General features: G+C 49.6%; 1 protein-coding gene and 1 pseudogene across 1 annotated transcript in view; one reads left to right on the forward strand and one right to left on the reverse strand.

Moving 5' to 3' along the window:
- The window catches only part of LOC140742090 (FYVE, RhoGEF and PH domain-containing protein 5-like), a 309,076-nt gene that overhangs the window by 192,708 nt on the left and 95,114 nt on the right, over positions 1 to 21,254 (forward strand). The gene's annotated exons all lie outside the window — the stretch shown is intronic.
- LOC140742139 (uncharacterized) lies at positions 296 to 20,915 on the reverse strand (annotated as a pseudogene).

Raw genomic sequence — 21,254 nt, forward strand, 5'->3', positions numbered from 1 at the left:
TCCTTCTTCTCCTTCATCTGCACCTCCTCATTCTCCTTCTCCTCTTTCATCTTCCCCTCCTCCTCCTCCTTCATCTTGTCCTGGTCCTTCTCCTCCTCCTCCCTCTCCTCCTTCATGTGCACCTCCTCCTCATTCTCCATCTCCTCCCCCTCCTCCTTCATCTTCTTCTCCTTCTCCATCTATTTTCTCCTCCTCCTCCTCCATCTTCTACTCCTACTTCTCATTCTCATCATCTTTTACATCTTCATGTTTTTCATCTTCGTCTTCTTTATCTTCATTTTCGTCTTCTTTGCCTTCATCTTTTTGCTTTCGTTTTCATCTTCATCTTCGTTGTCATCTTCAGCATCATCTTCTCATCCTCCTCCACCTTCTCCTCTTCCTCTTTCATCTCCTCCATCTTCTCTTCCATCTTTTCCATCACCTCCCCTCCATCTTCTCCTCCCCACCTTCTCCTCCTTCCTCCTCTTTTCCTCCATCTTCTTCTCTTCCTCCACCTTCTCCCCCCTCCACCTTCTCCCCCCTCCGCCTTCTCCCCCCTCCGCCTTCTCCCCCTCCGCCTTCTCCCCCTCCGCCTTGTCCCCCCTCCGCCTTGTCCCCCCTCCGCCTTGTCCCCCCTCCGCCTTCTCCCCCCTCCGCCTTCTCCCCCCTCCGCCTTCTCCCCCCCTCCGCCTTCTCCCCCCCTCCGCCTTCTCCCCCCCTCCGCCTTCTCCCCCCCTCCACCTTCTCCCCCCCTCCATCTTCTCCTCCTAACTCCTCCTGTTCATTTTCATTTTCTTCATCTTCGTCATGTTCTTCATCTTCATCGTCTTCGTCTATATCTTTGTCTGTTTTCATCTTCATCTTCGTCTTTGTCTTTTTATCTTCATTGTCTTTGTCTTAATTGTCTTCGTCTTCATCGTCTTCGTCTTCGTCTTCATCGTCTTCGTCTTCGTCTTCATCGTCTTCGTCTTCGTCTTCATCGTCTTCGTCTTCATCGTCTTCGTCTTCATTGTCTTCATTATCTTCATCGTCTTCGTCTTCATCGTCTTTGTCTTCATCGTCTTCGTCTTCATCGTCTTCATTTTCTTAATCTTCGTCTTCATTTTCATCTTCGTCTTTGTCTTCATCTTCATTTTCCTCATTTGTATTTATTGTTTTCATCTTCTTAGTCTTCGTTTTCATCTTCGTCTTTGTCTTCATCTTCATTTTCCTCATTTGTATTTATTGTTTTCATCTTCTTAGTCTTCGTTTTCATCTTGATCATCTTCATTATTGTCTTCATCCATCTTCGTTTCCTGCTCCATCTTCTCCTCCATGTTTTCCTCCACCTCCACTACTCCATCTCCTCTTCCTCCATCTTCTACTCCTACTTCTCATTCTCATCATCTTTTACATCTTCATGTTTTTCATCTTCGTCTTCTTTATCTTCATTTTCGTCTTCTTTGCCTTCATCTTTTTGCTTTCGTTTTCATCTTCATCTTCGTTGTCATCTTCAGCATCATCTTCTCATCCTCCTCCACCTTCTCCTCTTCCTCTTTCATCTCCTCCATCTTCTCTTCCATCTTTTCCATCACCTCCCCTCCATCTTCTCCTCCCCACCTTCTCCTCCTTCCTCCTCTTTTCCTCCATCTTCTTCTCTTCCTCCACCTTCTCCCCCTCCACCTTCTCTTCCTCCACCTTCTCCCCCTCCACCTTCTCCCCCTCCACCTTCTCCCCCTCCACCTTCTCCCCCTCCACCTTCTCCCCCCTCCACCTTCTCCCCCCTCCACCTTCTCCCCCTCCACCTTCTCCCCCCTCCACCTTCTCCCCCCCTCCACCTTCTCCACCCCTCCACCTTCTCCACCCCTCCATCTTCTCCTCCTAACTCCTCCTGTTCATTTTCATTTTCTTCATCTTCGTCATGTTCTTCATCTTCATCGTCTTCGTCTATATCTTTGTCTGTTTTCATCTTCATCTTCGTCTTTGTCTTTTTATCTTCATTGTCTTTGTCTTAATTATCTTCGTCTTCATCGTCTTCGTCTTCATCGTCTTCGTCTTCGTCTTCATCGTCTTCGTCTTCATTGTCTTCATTATCTTCATCGTCTTCGTCTTCATCGTCTTTGTCTTCATCGTCTTCGTCTTCATTATCTTCATCGTCTTCGTCTTCATCGTCTTCATTTTCTTAATCTTCGTCTTCATTTTCATCTTCGTCTTTGTCTTCATCTTCATTTTCCTCATTTGTATTTATTGTTTTCATCTTCTTAGTCTTCGTTTTCATCTTCGTCTTTGTCTTCATCTTCATTTTCCTCATTTGTATTTATTGTTTTCATCTTCTTAGTCTTCGTTTTCATCTTGATCATCTTCATTATTGTCCTCATCCATCTTCGTTTCCTGCTCCATCTTCTCCATGTTTTCCTCCACCTCCCCTACTCCATCTCCTCCTCCTCCATCTCCCCTCCACTTTCTCCTCAATCTGTCCATCCCCTCCACCTCCTCCACCTCCTACCCTTCATCTTCTCCTCCTTATCCTCTTTGATCTTCTCCTCCCCCTCCATCTTCTGCTCCTGCTCCATCTTTTCCTTTATCTCTTTCTCCTCTGCTTCATCTGTTCCTTCTCCTGCTCCTCTTTCATTTTCTCCTCCTCCTACTTCATCTTCTCCTCCATTTCCTCCTCTCTTTCATCACCTCCGCCTCCTCATCCTCCTTCAACTCCTCCTCTATCTTCTTTTACTCCTCCATTTTCTCCTACTCTTCATCATCCTTCACCTTCATGTCCTCTTCCATGGTCTCATTCTCCGTCTCCTCCCCTCCACCTTCTCCTCCGCTCCCCCCTCCCATCTGCTATGCTCCCCCCCCCCTCTGCTCCTGCTCCCCCTCCCTCTCCTCCTTCTCCATCTTGTCCTGGTCCTCCTCCTCCATCTTTTCCTTCCTGTCCTCCTCCTCCTCTCCTCCTTTATCTTCTCCTTCTCCTTCATGTTGTCTCCTCCATCTTCTCCCTTTCTGTCCTTCTTCTCCTTCATCTGCACCTCCTCATTCTCCTTCTCCTCTTTCATCTTCCCCTCATCCTCCTCCTTCATCTTGTCCTGGTCCTTCTCCTCCTCCTCCCTCTCCTCCTTCATGTGCACCTCCTCCTCATTCTCCATCTCCTCCCCCTCCTCCTTCATCTTCTTCTCCTTCTCCATCTATTTTCTCCTCCTCCTCCTCCATCTTCTACTCCTACTTCTCATTCTCATCATCTTTTACATCTTCATGTTTTTCATCTTCGTCTTCTTTATCTTCATTTTCGTCTTCTTTGCCTTCATCTTTTTGCTTTCGTTTTCATCTTCATCTTCGTTGTCATCTTCAGCATCATCTTCTCATCCTCCTCCACCTTCTCCTCTTCCTCTTTCATCTCCTCCATCTAATCTTCCATCTTTTCCATCACCTCCCCTCCATCTTCTCCTCCCCACCTTCTCCTCCTTCCTCCTCTTTTCCTCCATCTTCTTCTCTTCCTCCACCTTCTGCCCCTCCACCTTCTCCCCCTCCACCTTCTCCCCCCTCCACCTTCTCCCCCCTCCACCTTCTCCCCCTCCACCTTCTCCCCCTCCACCTTCTCCCCCCTCCACCTTCTCCCCCCTCCACCTTCTCCCCCCTCCACCTTCTCCCCCTCCACCTTCTCCCCCTCCACCTTCTCCCCCCTCCACCTTCTCCCCCCTCCACCTTCTCCCCCCTCCACCTTCTCCCCCTCCACCTTCTCCCCCCTCCACCTTCTCCCCCCCTCCACCTTCTCCCCCCCTCCACCTTCTCCCCCCCTCCACCTTCTCCCCCCCTCCATCTTCTCCTCCTAACTCCTCCTGTTCATTTTCATTTTCTTCATCTTCGTCATGTTCTTCATCTTCATCGTCTTCGTCTATATCTTTGTCTGTTTTCATCTTCATCTTCGTCTTTGTCTTTTTATCTTCATTGTCTTTGTCTTAATTATCTTCGTCTTCATCGTCTTCGTCGTCTTTGTCTTCATCGTCTTCGTCTTCATTGTCTTCATTATCTTCATCGTCTTCGTCTTCATCGTCTTCATTTTCTTAATCTTCGTCTTCATTTTCATCTTCGTCTTTGTCTTCATCTTCATTTTCCTCATTTGTATTTATTGTTTTCATCTTCTTAGTCTTCGGTTTCATCTTCGTCTTTGTCTTCATCTTCATTTTCCTCATTTGTATTTATTGTTTTCATCTTCTTAGTCTTCGTTTTCATCTTGATCATCTTCATTATTGTCTTCATCCATCTTCGTTTCCTGCTCCATCTTCTCCTCCATGTTTTCCTCCACCTCCCCTACTCCATCTCCTCCTCCTCCATCTCCCCTCCACTTTCTCCTCAATCTTTCCATCCCCTCCACCTCCTCCACCTCCTACCCTTCATCTTCTCCTCCTTATCCTCTTTGATCTTCTCCTCCCCCTCCATCTTCTGCTCCTTCTCCATCTTTTCCTTTATCTCTTTCTCCTCTGCTTCATCTGTTCCTTCTCCTGCTCCTCTTTCATTTTCTCCTCCTCCTACTTCATCTTCTCCTCCATTTCCTCCTCTCTTTCATCTCCTCCGCCTCCTCATCCTCCTTCTACTCCTCCTCTATCTTCTTTTACTCCTCCATTTTCTCCTACTCTTCATCATCCTTCACCTTCATGTCCTCTTCCATGGTCTCCTTCTCCGTCTCCTCCCCTCCACCTTCTCCTCCGCTCCCCCCTCCCATCTGCTATGCTCCCCCCCCCCCCTCTGCTCCTGCTTCCCCTCCCTCTCCTCGTTCTCCATCTTGTCCTGGTCCTCCTCCTCCATCTTTTCCTTCCTGTCCTCCTCCTCCTCTCCTCCTTTATCTTCTCCTTCTCCTTCATGTTGTCTCCGCCATCTCCATTTCTGTCCTTCTTCTCCTACATCTGCACCTCCTCATTCTCCTTCTCCTCTTTCATCTTCCCCTCCTCCTCCTCCTTCATCTTGTCCTGGTCCTTCTCCTCCTCCTCCCTCTCCTCTTTCATGTGCACCTCCTCCTCATTCTCCATCTCCTCCCCCTCCTCCTTCATCTTCTTCTCCTTCTCCATCTATTTTCTCCTCCTCCTCCTCCATCTTCTACTCCTACTTCTCATTCTCATCATCTTTTACATCTTCATGTTTTTCATCTTCGTCTTCTTTATCTTCATTTTCGTCTTCTTTGCCTTCATCTTTTTGCTTTCGTTTTCATCTTCATCTTCGTTGTCATCTTCAGCATCATCTTCTCATCCTCCTCCAACTTCTCCTCTTCCTCTTTCATCTCCTCCATCTTCTCTTCCATCTTTTCCATCACCTCCCCTCCATCTTCTCCTCCCCACCTTCTCCTCCTTCCTCCTCTTTTCCTCCATCTTCTCTTCCTCCACCTTCTCCCCCCTCCACCTTCTCCCCCCTCCACCTTCTCCCCCTAACTCCTCCTGTTCATTTTCATTTTCTTCATCTTCGTCATGTTCTTCATCTTCATCGTCTTCGTCTATATCTTTGTCTGTTTTCATCTTCATCTTCGTCTTTGTCTTTTTATCTTCATTGTCTTTGTCTTAATTATCTTCGTCTTCATCGTCTTCGTCTTCATCGTCTTCGTTTTCGTCGTCTTCGTCTTCATCGTCTTTGTCTTCATCGTCTTCGTCTTCATTGTCTTCATTATCTTCATCGTCTTCGTCTTCATTGCCTTCATTATCTTCATCGTCTTCGTCTTCATCGTCTTCATTTTCTTAATCTTCGTCTTCGTTTTCATCTTTGTCTTTGTCTTCATCTTCATTTTCCTCATTTGTATTTATTGTTTTCATCTTCTTAGTCTTCGTTTTCATCTTCGTCTTTGTCTTCATCTTCATTTTCCTCATTTGTATTTATTGTTTTCATCTTCTTAGTCTTCGTTTTCATCTTGATCATCTTCATTATTGTCTTCATCCATCTTCGTTTCCTGCTCCATCTTCTCCTCCATGTTTTCCTCCACCTCCCCTACTCCATCTCCTCCTCCTCCATCTCCCCTCCACTTTCTCCTCAATCTTTCCATCCCCTCCACCTCATCCACCTTCATCTTCTCCTCCTTATCCTCTTTGATCTTCTCCTCCCCCTCCATCTTCTGCTCCTGCTCCATCTTTTCCTTTATCTCTTTCTCCTCTGCTTCATCTGTTCCTTCTCCTGCTCCTCTTTCATTTTCTCCTCCTCCTACTTCCTTCTCCTCCATTTCCTCCTCTCTTTCATCTCCTCCGCCTCCTCATCCTCCTTCAACTCCTCCTCTATCTTCTTTTACTCCTCCATTTTCTCCTACTCTTCATCATCCTTCACCTTCATGTCCTCTTCCATGGTCTCCTTCTCCGTCTCCTCCCCTCCACCTTCTCCTCCGCTCCCCCCTCCCATCTGCTCTGCTCCCCCCCCCTCTGCTCCTGCTCCCCCTCCCTCTCCTCCTTCTCCATCTTGTCCTGGTCCTCCTCCTCCATCTTTTCCTTCCTGTCCTCCTCCTCCTCTCCTCCTTTATCTTCTCCTTCTCCTTCATGTTGTCTCCTCCATCTTCTCCCTTTCTGTCCTTCTTCTCCTTCATCTGCACCTCCTCATTCTCCTTCTCCTCTTTCATCTTCCCCTCCTCCTCCTCCTTCATCTTGTCCTGGTCCTTCTCCTCCTCCTCCCTCTCCTCCTTCATGTGCACCTCCTCCTCATACTCCATCTCCTCCCCCTCCTCCTTCATCTTCTTCTCCTTCTCCATCTATTTTCTCCTCCTCCTCCTCCATCTTCTACTCCTACTTCTCATTCTCATCATCTTTTACATCTTCATGTTTTTCATCTTCGTCTTCTTTATCTTCATTTTCGTCTTCTTTGCCTTCATCTTTTTGCTTTCGTTTTCATCTTCATCTTCGTTGTCATCTTCAGCATCATCTTCTCATCCTCCTCCACCTTCTCCTCTTCCTCTTTCATCTCCTCCATCTTCTCTTCCATCTTTTCCATCACCTCCCCTCCATCTTCTCCTCCCCACCTTCTCCTCCTTCCTCCTCTTTTCCTCCATCTTCTTCTCTTCCTCCACCTTCTCCCCCCTCCACCTTCTCCCCCCTCCACCTTCTCCCCCCTCCACCTTCTCCCCCTCCACCTTCTCCCCCTCCACCTTCTCCCCCTCCACCTTCTCCCCCCTCCACCTTCTCCCCCCTCCACCTTCTCCCCCCTCCACCTTCTCCCCCCTCCACCTTCTCCCCCCTCCACCTTCTCCCCCTCCACCTTCTCCCCCCTCCACCTTCTCCCCCCTCCACCTTCTCCCCCCTCCACCTTCTCCCCCCTCCACCTTCTCCCCCTCCACCTTCTCCCCTCCACCTTCTCCCCCTCCACCTTCCCCCCCTCCACCTTCCCCCCCTCCACCTTCTCCCCCTCCACCTTCTCCCCCCTCCATCTTCTCCCCCTAACTTCTCCTGTTCATTTTCATTTTCTTCATCTTCGTCATGTTCTTCATCTTCATCGTCTTCGTCTATATCTTTGTCTGTTTTCATCTTCATCTTCGTCTTTGTCTTTTTATCTTCATTGTCTTTGTCTTAATTATCTTCGTCTTCATCGTCTTCGTCTTCATTGTCATCTTCAGCATCATCTTCTCATCCTCCTCCACCTTCTCCTCTTCCTCTTTCATCTCCTCCATCTTCCATCTTTTCCATCACCTCCCCTCCATCTTCTCCTCCCCACCTTCTCCTCCTTCCTCCTCTTTTCCTCCATCTTCTTCTCTTCCTCCACCTTCCCCACCCTCCACGTTCTCCCCCTCCACCTTCTCCCCCTCCACCTTCTCCCCCCTCCACCTTCTCCCCCCTCCACCTTCTCCCCCCTCCACCTTCTCCCCCTCCACCTTCTCCCCCCTCCACCTTCTCCCCCCTCCACCTTCTCCCCCCTCCACCTTCTCCCCCTCCACCTTCTCCCCCCTCCACCTTCTCCCCCCTCCACCTTCTCCCCCTCCACCTTCTCCCCCTCCACCTTCTCCCCCCCTCCATCTTCTCCTCCTAACTCCTCCTGTTCATTTTCATTTTCTTCATCTTCGTCATGTTCTTCATCTTCATCGTCTTCGTCTATATCTTTGTCTGTTTTCATCTTCATCTTCGTCTTTGTCTTTTTATCTTCATTGTCTTTGTCTTAATTATCTTCGTCTTCATCGTCTTCGTCGTCTTTGTCTTCATCGTCTTCGTCTTCATTGTCTTCATTATCTTCATCGTCTTCGTCTTCATCGTCTTCATTTTCTTAATCTTCGTCTTCGTTTTCATCTTCGTCTTTGTCTTCATCTTCATTTTCCTCATTTGTATTTATTGTTTTCATCTTCTTAGTCTTCGTTTTCATCTTCGTCTTTGTCTTCATCTTCATTTTCCTCATTTGTATTTATTGTTTTCATCTTCTTAGTCTTCGTTTTCATCTTGATCATCTTCATTATTGTCTTCATCCATCTTCGTTTCCTGCTCCATCTTCTCCTCCATGTTTTCCTCCACCTCCCCTACTCCATCTCCTCCTCCTCCATCTTCTACTCCTACTTCTCATTCTCATCATCTTTTACATCTTCATGTTTTTCATCTTCGTCTTCTTTATCTTCATTTTCGTCTTCTTTGCCTTCATCTTTTTGCTTTCGTTTTCATCTTCATCTTCGTTGTCATCTTCAGCATCATCTTCTCATCCTCCTCCACCTTCTCCTCTTCCTCTTTCATCTCCTCCATCTTCTCTTCCATCTTTTCCATCACCTCCCCTCCATCTTCTCCTCCCCACCTTCTCCTCCTTCCTCCTCTTTTCCTCCATCTTCTTCTCTTCCTCCACCTTCTCCCCCTCCACCTTCTCCCCCCTCCACCTTCTCCCCCTCCACCTTCTCCCCCCTCCACCTTCTCCCCCCTCCACCTTCTCCCCCCTCCACCTTCTCCCCCCTCCACCTTCTCCCCCCCTCCATCTTCTCCTCCTAACTCCTCCTGTTCATTTTCATTTTCTTCATCTTCGTCATGTTCTTCATCTTCATCGTCTTCGTCTATATCTTTGTCTGTTTTCATCTTCATCTTCGTCTTTGTCTTTTTATCTTCATTGTCTTTGTCTTAATTATCTTCGTCTTCATCGTCTTCGTCTTCATCGTCTTCATCGTCTTCGTCTTCGTCTTCATCGTCTTTGTCTTCATCGTCTTCGTCTTCATTGTCTTCATTATCTTCATCGTCTTCGTCTTCATTGTCTTCATTATCTTCATCGTCTTCGTCTTCATCGTCTTTGTCTTCATCGTCTTCGTCTTCATTGTCTTCATTTTCTTAATCTTCGTCTTCATTTTCATCTTCGTCTTTGTCTTCATCTTCATTTTCCTCATTTGTATTTATTGTTTTCATCTTCTTAGTCTTCGTTTTCATCTTCGTCTTTGTCTTCATCTTCATTTTCCTCATTTGTATTTATTGTTTTCATCTTCTTAGTCTTCGTTTTCATCTTGATCATCTTCATTATTGTCCTCATCCATCTTCGTTTCCTGCTCCATCTTCTCCTCCATGTTTTCCTCCACCTCCCCTACTCCATCTCCTCCTCCTCCATCTCCCCTCCACTTTCTCCTCAATCTTTCCATCCCCTCCACCTCCTCCACCTCCTACCCTTCATCTTCTCCTCCTTATCCTCTTTGATCTTCTCCTCCCCCTCCATCTTCTGCTCCTGCTCCATCTTTTCCTTTATCTCTTTCTCCTCTGCTTCATCTGTTCCTTCTCCTGCTCCTCTTTCATTTTCTCCTGCTCCTCTTTCATTTTCTCCTCCTCCTACTTCATCTTCTCCTCTATCTTCTTTTACTCCTCCATTTTCTCCTACTCTTCATCATCCTTCACCTTCATGTCCTCTTCCATGGTCTCATTCTCCGTCTCCTCCCCTCCACCTTCTCCTCCGCTCCCCCCTCCCATCTGCTATGCTCCCCCCCCCCCTCTGCTCCTGCTCCCCCTCCCTCTCCTCCTTCTCCATCTTGTCCTGGTCCTCCTCCTCCATCTTTTCCTTCCTGTCCTCCTCCTCCTCTCCTCCTTTATCTTCTCCTTCTCCTTCATGTTGTCTCCTCCATCTTCTCCCTTTCTGTCCTTCTTCTCCTTCATCTGCACCTCCTCATTCTCCATCTCCTCCCCCTCCTCCTTCATCTTCTTCTCCTTCTCCATCTATTTTCTCCTCCTCCTCCTCCATCTTCTACTCCTACTTCTCATTCTCATCATCTTTTACATCTTCATGTTTTTCATCTTCGTCTTCTTTATCTTCATTTTCGTCTTCTTTGCCTTCATCTTTTTGCTTTCGTTTTCATCTTCATCTTCGTTGTCATCTTCAGCATCATCTTCTCATCCTCCTCCACCTTCTCCTCTTCCTCTTTCATCTCCTCCATCTAATCTTCCATCTTTTCCATCACCTCCCCTCCATCTTCTCCTCCCCACCTTCTCCTCCTTCCTCCTCTTTTCCTCCATCTTCTTCTCTTCCTCCACCTTCTCCCCCCTCCACCTTCTCCCCCCTCCACCTGCTCCCCCCTCCACCTTCTCCCCCCTCCACCTTCTCCCCCCTCCACCTTCTCCCCCCTCCACCTTCTCCCCCCTCCACCTTCTCCCCCCACCTTCTTCCCCTCCACCTTCTCCCCCCTCCACCTTCTCCCCCCTCCACCTTCTCCCCCCCTCCACCTTCTCCCCCCCTCCACCTTCTCCCCCCCTCCATCTTCTCCTCCTAACTCCTCCTGTTCATTTTCATTTTCTTCATCTTCGTCATGTTCTTCATCTTCATCGTCTTTGTCTATATCTTTGTCTGTTTTCATCTTCATCTTCGTCTTTGTCTTTATCTTCATTGTCTTTGTCTTAATTATCTTAGTCTTCATCGTCTTCGTCGTCTTTGTCTTCATCGTCTTCGTCTTCATTGTCTTCATTATCTTCATTGTCTTCTTCTTCATTGTCTTCATTATCTTCATAGTCTTCGTCTTCATCGTCTTCATTTTCTTAATCTTCGTTTTCGTTTTCATCTTTGTCTTTGTCTTCATCTTCATTTTCCTCATTTGTATTTATTGTTTTCATCTTCTTAGTCTTCGTTTTCATCTTGATCATCTTCATTATTGTCTTCATCCATCTTCGTTTCCTGCTCCATCTTCTCCTCCATGTTTTCCTCCACCTCCCCTACTCCATCTCCTCCTCCTCCATCTCCCCTCCACTTTCTCCTCAATCTTTCCATCCCCTCCACCTCCTCCACCTCCTACCCTTCATCTTCTCCTCCTTATCCTCTTTGATCTTCTCCTCCCCCTCCATCTTCTGCTCCTGCTCCATCTTTTCCTTTATCTCTTTCTCCTCTGCTTCATCTGTTCCTTCTCCTGCTCCTCTTTCATTTTCTCCTCCTCCTACTTCATCTTCTCCTCCATTTCCTCCTCTCTTTCATCACCTCCGCCTTCTCATCCTCCTTCAACTCCTCCTCTATCTTCTTTTACTCCTCCATTTTCTCCTACTCTTCATCATCCTTCACCTTCATGTCCTCTTCCATGGTCTCCTTCTCCGTCTCCTCCCCTCCACCTTCTCCTCCGCTCCCCCCTCCCATCTGCAATGCTCCCCCCCCCTCTGCTCCTGCTCCCCCTCCCTCTCCTCCTCCTCCATCTTTTCATTCCTGTCCTTCTTCTCCTTCATCTGCACCTCCTCATTCTCCTTCTCCTCTTTCAACTTCCCCTCATCCTCCTCCTTCATCTTGTCCTGGTCCTTCTCCTCCTCCTCCCTCTCCTCCTTCATGTGCACCTCCTCCTCATTCTCCATCTCCTCCCCCTCCTCCTTCATCTTCTTCTCCTTCTACATCTATTTTCTCCTCCTCCTCCTCCATCTTCTACTCCTACTTCTCATTCTCATCATCTTTTACATCTTCATGTTTTTCATCTTCGTCTTCTTTGCCTTCATCTTTTTGCTTTCGTTTTCATCTTCATCTTCGTTGTCATCTTCAGCATCATCTTCTCATCCTCCTCCACCTTCTCCTCTTCCTCTTTCATCTCCTCCATCTTCTCTTCCATCTTTTCCATCACCTCCCCTCCATCTTCTCCTCCCCCACCTTCTCCTCCTTCCTCCTCTTTTCCTCCATCTTCTTCTCTTCCTCCACCTTCTCTTCCTCCACCTTCTCCCCCCTCCACCTTCTCCCCCCTCCACCTTCTCCCCCCTCCACCTTCTCCCCCCCTCCACCTTCTCCGCCCCTCCACCTTCTCCCCCCCTCCACCTTCTCCCCCCCTCCATCTTCTCCTCCTAACTCCTCCTGTTCATTTTCATTTTCTTCATCTTCGTCATGTTCTTCATCTTCATCGTCTTCGTCTATATCTTTGTCTGTTTTCATCTTCATCTTCGTCTTTGTCTTTTTATCTTCGTTGTCTTTGTCTTAATTATCTTCGTCTTCATCGTCTTCGTTTTCGTCGTCTTCGTCTTCATCGTCTTTGTCTTCATCGTCTACGTCTTCATTGTCTTCATTATCTTCATCGTCTTCGTCTTCATTGCCTTCATTATCTTCATCGTCTTCGTCTTCATCGTCTTCATTTTCTTAATCTTCGTCTTCGTTTTCATCTTTGTCTTTGTCTTCATCTTCATTTTCCTCATTTGTATTTATTGTTTTCATCTTCTTAGTCTTCGTTTTCATCTTCGTCTTTGTCTTCATCTTCATTTTCCTCATTTGTATTTATTGTTTTCATCTTCTTAGTCTTCGTTTTCATCTTGATCATCTTCATTATTGTCTTCATCCATCTTCGTTTCCTGCTCCATCTTCTCCTCCATGTTTTCCTCCACCTCCCCTACTCCATCTCCTCCTCCTCCATCTCCCCTCCACTTTCTCCTCAATCTTTCCATCCCCTCCACCTCCTCCACCTCCTACCCTTCATCTTCTCCTCCTTATCCTCTTTGATCTTCTCCTCCCCCTCCATCTTCTGCTCCTGCTCCATCTTTTCCTTTATCTCTTTCTCCTCTGCTTCATCTGTTCCTTCTCCTGCTCCTCTTTCATTTTCTCCTCCTCCTACTTCCTTCTCCTCCATTTCCTCCTCTCTTTCATCTCCTCCGCCTCCTCATCCTCCTTCAACTCCTCCTCTATCTTCTTTTACTCCTCCATTTTCTCCTACTCTTCATCATCCTTCACCTTCATGTCCACTTCCATGGTCTCCTTCTCCGTCTCCTCCCCTCCACCTTCTCCTCCGCTCCCCCCTCCCATCTGCTCTGCTCCCCCCCCCTCTGCTCCTGCTCCCCCTCCCTCTCCTCCTTCTCCATCTTGTCCTGGTCCTCCTCCTCCATCTTTTCCTTCCTGTCCTCCTCCTCCTCTCCTCCTTTATCTTCTCCTTCTCCTTCATGTTGTCTCCTCCATCTTCTCCCTTTCTGTCCTTCTTCTCCTTCATCTGCACCTCATTCTCCTTCTCCTCTTTCATCTTCCCCTCCTCCTCCTCCTTCATCTTGTCCTGGTCCTTCTCCTCCTCCTCCCTCTCCTCCTTCATGTGCACCTCCTCCTCATTCTCCATCTCCTCCCCCTCCTCCTTCATCTTCTTCTCCTTCTCCATCTATTTTCTCCTCCTCCTCCTCCATCTTCTACTCCTACTTCTCATTCTCATCATCTTTTACATCTTCATGTTTTTCATCTTCGTCTTCTTTATCTTCATTTTCGTCTTCTTTGCCTTCATCTTTTTGCTTTCGTTTTCATCTTCATCTTCGTTGTCATCTTCAGCATCATCTTCTCATCCTCCTCCACCTTCTCCTCTTCCTTTTTCATCTCCTCCATCTTCTCTTCCATCTTTTCCATCACCTCCCCTCCATCTTCTCCTCCCCACCTTCTCCTCCTTCCTCCTCTTTTCCTCCATCTTCTTCTCTTCCTCCACCTTCTCCCCCCTCCACCTTCTCCCCCTCCACCTTCTCCCCCTCCACCTTCTCCCCCTCCACCTTCTCCCCCCTCCACCTTCTCCCCCCTCCACCTTCTCCCCCCTCCACCTTCTCCCCCCTCCACCTTCTCCCCCCTCCACCTTCTCCCCCTCCACCTTCTCCCCCCTCCACCTTCTCCCCCCTCCACCTTCTCCCCCCTCCACCTTCTCCCCCCTCCACCTTCTCCCCCTCCACCTTCTCCCCCTCCACCTTCTCCCCCTCCACCTTCTCCCCCTCCACCTTCTCCCCCCTCCACCTTCTCCCCCTCCACCTTCTCCCCCTCCACCTTCTCCCCCTCCACCTTCTCCCCCTCCACTTTCTTCCCCCCTCCACTTTCTTCCCCCCTCCACTTTCTTCGCCCTCCACTTTCTTCCCCCCTCCACTTTCTTCCCCCCCTCCACTTTCTTCCCCCCTCCACTTTCTTCCCCCCTCCACTTTCTTCCCCCTCCACTTTCTTCCCCCCTCCACCTTCTCCCCCCTCCACCTTCTCCCCCCCTCCACCTTCTCCTCCTAACTCCTCCTGTTCATTTTCATTTTCTTCATCTTCGTCATGTTCTTCATCTTCATCGTCTTTGTCTATATCTTTGTCTGTTTTCATCTTCATCTTCGTCTTTGTCTTTTTATCATTGTCTTTGTCTTAATTATCTTCGTCTTCATCGTCTTCGTCGTCTTTGTCTTCATCGTCTTTGTCTTCATTGTCTTCATTATCTTCATCGTCTTCGTCTTCATTGTCTTCATTATCTTCATCGTCTTCGTCTTCATCGTCTTCATTTTCTTAATCTTCCTCTTCGTTTTCATCTTCGTCTTTGTCTTCATCTTCATTTTCCTCATTTGTATTTATTGTTTTCATCTTCTTAGTCTTCATTTTCATCTTCGTCTTTGTCTTCATCTTCATTTTCCTCATTTGTATTTATTGTTTTCATCTTAGTCTTCGTTTTCATCTTGATCATCTTCATTATTGTCTTCATCCATCTTCGTTTCCTGCTCCATCTTCTCCTCCATGTTTTCCTCCACCTCCGCTACTCCATCTCCTCCTCCTCCATCTCCCCTCCACTTTCTCCTCAATCTTTCCATCCCCTCCACCTCCTCCACCTCCTACCCTTCATCTTCTCCTCCTTATCCTCTTTGATCTTCTCCTCCCCCTCCATCTTCTGCTCCTGCTCCATCTTTTCCTTTATCTCTTTCTCCTCTGCTTCATCTTTTCCTTCTCCTGCTCCTCTTTCATTTTCTCCTCCTCCTACTTCATCTTCTCCTCCATTTCCTCCTCTCTTTCATCTCCTCCGCCTCCTCATCCTCCTTCAACTCCTCCTCTATCTTCTTTTACTCCTCCATTTTCTCCTACTCTTCATCATCCACCTTCATGTCCTCTTCCATGTTCTCCTTCTCCGTCTCCTCCCCTCCACCTTCTCCTCCGCTCCCCCCTCCCATCTGCTCCTGCTCCCCCTCCCTCTCCTCGTTCTCCATCTTGTCCTGGTCCTCCTCCTCCATCTTTTCCTTCCTGTCCTCCTCCTCCTCTCCTCCTTTATCTTCTCCTTCTCCTTCATGTTGTCTCCTCCATCTTCTCCCTTTCTGTCCTTCTTCTCCTTCATCTGCACCTCCTCATTCTCCTTCTCCTCTTTCATCTTCCCCTCCTCCTCCTCCTCCTTCATCTTGTCCTGGTCCTTCTCCTCCTCCTCCCTCTCCTCCTTCATGTGCACCTCCTCCTCATTCTCCATCTCCTCCCCCTCCTCCTTCATCTTCTTCTCCTTCTCCATCTATTTTCTCCTCCTCCTCCTCCATCTTCTACTTCTACTTCTCATTCTCATCATCTTTTACATCTTCATGTTTTTCATCTTCGTCTTTATCTTCATTTTCGTCTTCTTTGCCTTCATCTTTTTGCTTTCGTTTTCATCTTCATCTTCGTTGTCATCTTCAGCATCATCTTCTCATCCTCCTCCACCTTCTCCTCTTCCTCTTTCATCTCCTCCATCTTCTCTTCCATCTTTTCCATCACCTCCCCTCCATCTTCTCCTCCCCACCTTCTCCTCCTTCCTCCTCTTTTCCTCCATCTTCTTCTCTTCCTCCACCTTCTCCCCCCTCCACCTTCTCCCCCCTCCACCTTCTCCCCCCCTCCACCTTCTCCCCCCCTCCACCTTCTCCCCCCCTCCACCTTCTCCCCCCCCTCCACCTTCTCCCCCCTCCACCTTCTCCCCCCCTCCACCTTCTCCCCCCCCTCCACCTTCTCCCCCCTCCACCTTCTCCCCCCCCTCCACCTTCTCCCCCCCTCCACCTTCTCCCCCCTCCACCTTCTCCCCCCCTCCACCTTCTCCCCCCCCACCTTCTCCCCCCTCCACCTTCTCCCCCCCCTCCACCTTCTCCCCCCCTCCACCTTCTCCCCCCCTCCACCTTCTCCCCCCCCTCCACCTTCTCCCCCCCCTCCACCTTCTCCCCCCTCCACCTTCTCCCCCCCTCCACCTTCTCCCCCCCTCCACCTTCTCCCCCCCTCCACCTTCTCCCCCCACTCCACCTTCTCCCCCCCCCTCCACCTCCCCCCCTCCACCTTCTCCCCCCTCCCCTCCTCCCCCCCTCCCCTCCTCCCCCCCCCTCCCCTCCTCCATCTCTACCCCTCCTCCCCCTCCTCCATCTCTACCGCTCCTCCCCCCCTCCTCCATCTCCTCCCCCTCCTCTCCATCTCCTCCTCCTGCTCCTCCTCTCCTTCATCTCTTCCTTCTCCTCCTCCTCTTTCATCTTCTCCTTCTACTCCTCCTATTCTACAGCTTCATTTTCTTCATCTTCATTCTCTTCATCTTTGTCTTCATCTTCATCATCTCCTCCTTCTCAGTCTTACCCTCCTCATCCTCCTTCAACTCCTCCTCTATCTTCTTTTACTCCTCCATTTTCTCCTACTCTTCATCATCCTTCACCTTCATGTCCTCTTCCATGGTCTCCTTCTCCGTCTCCTCCCCTCCACCTTCTCCTCCGCTCCCCCCTCCCATCTGCTATGCTCCCCCCCCCCCTTTGCTCCTGCTCCCCCTCCCTCTCCTCCTTCTCCATCTTGTCCTGGTCCTCCTCCTCCATCTTTTCCTTCCTGTCCTCCTCCTCCTCTCCTCCTTTACCTTCTCCTTCTCCTTCATGTTGTCTCCTCCATCTTCTCCCTTTCTGTCCTTCTTCTCCTTCATCTGCACCTCCTCATTCTCCTTCTCCTCTTTCATCTTCCCCTCCTCCTCCTCCTTCATCTTGTCCTGGTCCTTCTCCTCCTCCTCCCTCTCCTCCTTCATCTTCTTCTCCTTCTCCATCTATTTTCTCCTCCTCCTCCTCCATCTTCTACTCCTACTTCTCATTCTCATCATCTTTTACATCTTCATGTTTTTCATCTTCGTCTTCTTTATCTTCATTTTCGTCTTCTTTGCCTTCATCTTTTTGCTTTCGTTTTTATCTTCATCTTCGTTGTCATCTTCAGCATCATCTTCTCATCCTCCTCCACCTTCTCCTCCTTCCTCCTCTTTTCCTCCATCTTCTTCTCTTCCTCCACCTTCTCCCCCCTCCACCTTCTCCCCCTCCACCTTCTCCCCCCTCCACCTTCTCCCCCCTCCACCTTCTCCCCCCTCCACCTTCTCCCCCTCCACCTTCTCCCCCTCCACCTTCTCCCCCTCCACCTTCTCCCCCTCCACCTTCTTCCCCCTCCACCTTCTCCCCCTCCACCTTCTCCCCCCCTCCACCTTCTCCCCCCTCCACCTTCTCCCCCCTCCACCTTCTCCCCCTCCACCTTCTCCCCCTCCACCTTCTCCCCCCTCCACCTTCTCCCCCCTCCACCTTCTCCCCCTCCACCTTCTCCCCCTCCACCTTCTCCCCCTCCACTTTCTTCCCCCCTCCACTTTCTTCGCCCTCCACTTTCTTCCCCACTCCACTTTCTTCCCCCCTCCACTTTCTTCCCCCCTCCACTTTCTTCCCCCCCTCCACTTTCTTCCCCCCTCCACTTTCTTCCCCCCTCCACTTTCTTCCCCCCTCCACCTTCTCCCCCCTCCACCTTCTCCCCCCCTCCACCTTCTCCTCCTAACTCCTCCTGTTCATTTTCATTTTCTTCATCTTCGTCATGTTCTTCATCTTCATCGTCTTTGTCTATATCTTTGTCTGTTTTCATCTTCATCTTCGTCTTTGTCTTTTTATCTTCATTGTCTTTGTCTTAATTATCTTCGTCTTCATCGTCTTCGTCGTCTTTGTCTTCATCGTCTTGGTCATCTTCATCGTCTTCATCTTCATTTTCCTCATTTGTATTTATTGTTTTCATCTTCTTAGTCTTCGTTTTCATCTTCGTCTTTGTCTTCATCTTCATTTTCCTCATTTGTATTTATTGTTTTCATCTTAGTCTTCGTTTTCATCTTGATCATCTTCATTATTGTCTTCATCCATCTTCGTTTCCTGCTCCATCTTCTCCTCCATGTTTTCCTCCACCTCCCCTACTCCATCTCCTCCTCCTCCATCTCCCCTCCACTTTCTCCTCAATCTTTCCATCCCCTCCACCTCCTCCACCTCCTACCCTTCATCTTCTCCTCCTTATCCTCTTTGATCTTCTCCTCCCCCTCCATCTTCTGCTCCTGCTCCATCTTTTCCTTTATCTCTTTCTCCTCTGCTTCATCTGTTCCTTCTCCTGCTCCTCTTTCATTTTCTCCTCCTCCTACTTCATCTTCTCCTCCATTTCCTCCTCTCTTTCATCTCCTCCACCTCCTCATCCTCCTTCAACTCCTCCTCTATCTTCTTTTACTCCTCCATTTTCTCCTACTCTTCATCATCCACCTTCATGTCCTCTTCCATGGTCTCCTTCTCCGTCTCCTCCCCTCCACCTTCTCCTCCGCTCCCCCCTCCCATCTGCTATGCTCCCCCCCCCCCTGCTCCTGCTCCCCCTCCCTCTCCTCGTTCTCCATCTTGTCCTGGTCCTCCTCCTCCATCTTTTCCTTCCTGTCCTCCTCCTCCTCTCCTCCTTTATCTTCTCCTTCTCCTTCATGTTGTCTCCTCCATCTTCTCCCTTTCTGTCCTTCTTCTCCTTCATCTGCACCTCCTCATTCTCCTTCTCCTCTTTCATCTTCCCCTCCTCCTCCTCCTCCTTCATCTTGTCCTGGTCCTTCTCCTCCTCCTCCCTCTCCTCCTTCATGTGCACCTCCTCCTCATTCTCCATCTCCTCCCCCTCCTCCTTCATCTTCTTCTCCTTCTCCATCTATTTTCTCCTCCTCCTCCTCCATCTTCTACTTCTACTTCTCATTCTCATCATCTTTTACATCTTCATGTTTTTCATCTTCGTCTTTATCTTCATTTTCGTCTTCTTTGCCTTCATCTTTTTGCTTTCGTTTTCATCTTCATCTTCGTTGTCATCTTCAGCATCATCTTCTCATCCTCCTCCACCTTCTCCTCTTCCTCTTTCATCTCCTCCATCTTCTCTTCCATCTTTTCCATCACCTCCCCTCCATCTTCTCCTCCCCACCTTCTCCTCCTTCCTCCTCTTTTCCTCCATCTTCTTCTCTTCCTCCACCTTCTCCCCCCTCCACCTTCTCCCCCCTCCACCTTCTCCCCCCCTCCACCTTCTCCCCCCCCTCCACCTTCTCCCCCCCCCTCCACCTTCTCCCCCCCTCCACCTTCTCCCCCCTCCACCTTCTCCCCCCCCTCCACCTTCTCCCCCCCCCTCCACCTTCTCCCCCCTCCACCTTCTCCCCCCCCTCCACCTTCTCCCCCCTCCACCTTCTCCCCCCTCCACCTTCTCCCCCCCTCCACCTTCTCCCCCCTCCACCTTCTCCCCCCTCCACCTTCTCCCCCCCTCCACCTTCTCCCCCCCCTCCACCTTCTCCCCCCACTCCACCTTCTCCCCCCCCTCCACCTCCCCCCCTCCACCTTCTCCCCCCCTCCACCTTCTCCCCCCTCCCCTCCTCCCCCCCTCCCCTCCTCCATCTCTACCCCTCCTCCCCCTCCTCCATCTCTACCGCTCCTCCCCCCCTCCTCCATCTCCTCCCCCTCCTCTCCATCTCCTCCTCCTGCTCCTCCTCTCCTTCATCTCTTCCTTCTCCTCCTCCTCTTTCATCTTCTCCTTCTACTCCTCCTATTCTACAGCTTCATTTTCTTCATCTTCATTCTCTTCATCTTTGTCTTCATCTTCATCATCTCCTCCTTCTCAGTCTTACCCTTCTCATCCTCCTCCCTACCTTCTTCCTCTTCTCTTTCTCCTCCTTCCTCTTCTCTTTCTCCTCCATCTTCCCCTCCTCCTCCTCCTTCTCCATCTTTTCTGCTGCTCCTGCTCCTCCTCCCTCTCTTCCATCTCCACCTCCTCCTTCTTTATCTTGTCCTGGTCCTCCTCCTCCATCTTTTCCTTCCTGTCCTCCTCCTCCTCTCTTCCTTTATCTTCTCCTCCTTCATGTTGTGTCCTCCATCTTCTGCTTTTCCGTCCTCCTTCTCTTTCATCTGCACCTCCTCCTCATTCTCCTTCTTCTCCTCCATCTTCTCTTTCTCATCCACTTTCATCTTTCTCTCCTCCTTCTCCATCTTGTCCTGGTCCTTCTCCTCCTCCTCCCTCTCCTCCATGTGCACCTCCTCCTCATTCTCCATCTCCTCCCCCTCCTCCTCCATCTTCTTCTCCTTCTCCATCTATTTTCTCCTCCTCCTCCACCTTCTCCTCTTCCTCTTTCATCTCCTCCATCTCCTCTGCCTCCTCCATCTCTCCCTCCTCACCCTCCTCTCCCTCCTCACCCTCCTCACCCTCCTGACACTCCTCCCCCTCACCCTCCTCCCCTCCTCCATCTCTACCCCTCCTCCCCCTCCTCCATCTCTACCCCTCCTCCCCCCCCCTCCATCTCTACCCCTCCTCCCCCCCTCCTCCCCCTCCTCCCCCTCCATCTCCACCTCCTGCTCCTCCTCTCCTTCATCTCTTCCTTCTCCTCCACCTCTTTCATCTTCTCCTTCTACTCCTCCTATTCTACAGCTTCATTTTCTTCATCTTCATTCTCTTCATCTTTGTCTTCATCTTCATCATCTCCTCCTTCTCAGTCTTACCCTTCTCATCCTCCTCCCTACCTTCTTCCTCTTCTCTTTCTCCTCCTTCCTCTTCTCTTTCTCCTCCTTCCTCTTCTCTTTCTCCTCCATCTTCCCCTCCTCCTCCTCCTTCTCCATCTTTTCTGCTGCTCCTGCTCCTCCTCCCTCTCTCCCATCTCCTCCTCCTCCTTCTCTATCTTGTCCTCCTCCTCCATCTTTTCCTTCCTGTCCTCCTCCTCCTTCATGTTGTCTCCTCCATCTTCTGCTTTTCCGTCCTCCTTCTCTTTCATCTGCACCTCCTCCTCATTCTCCTTCTTCTCCTCCTCCATCTTCTCTTTCTCATCCTCTTTCATCTTTCTCTCCTCCTCCTTCTCCATCTTGTCCTGGTCCTTCTCCTCCTCCTCCCTCTCCTCCATGTGCACCTCCCCCTCATTCTCCATCTCCTCCACTCCTCCATCTTCTTCTCCTTCTCCATCT

This window comes from Hemitrygon akajei, chromosome 19 (assembly GCF_048418815.1).
Source record: "Hemitrygon akajei chromosome 19, sHemAka1.3, whole genome shotgun sequence".
Taxonomy (NCBI): Eukaryota; Metazoa; Chordata; class Chondrichthyes; order Myliobatiformes; family Dasyatidae; genus Hemitrygon; species Hemitrygon akajei.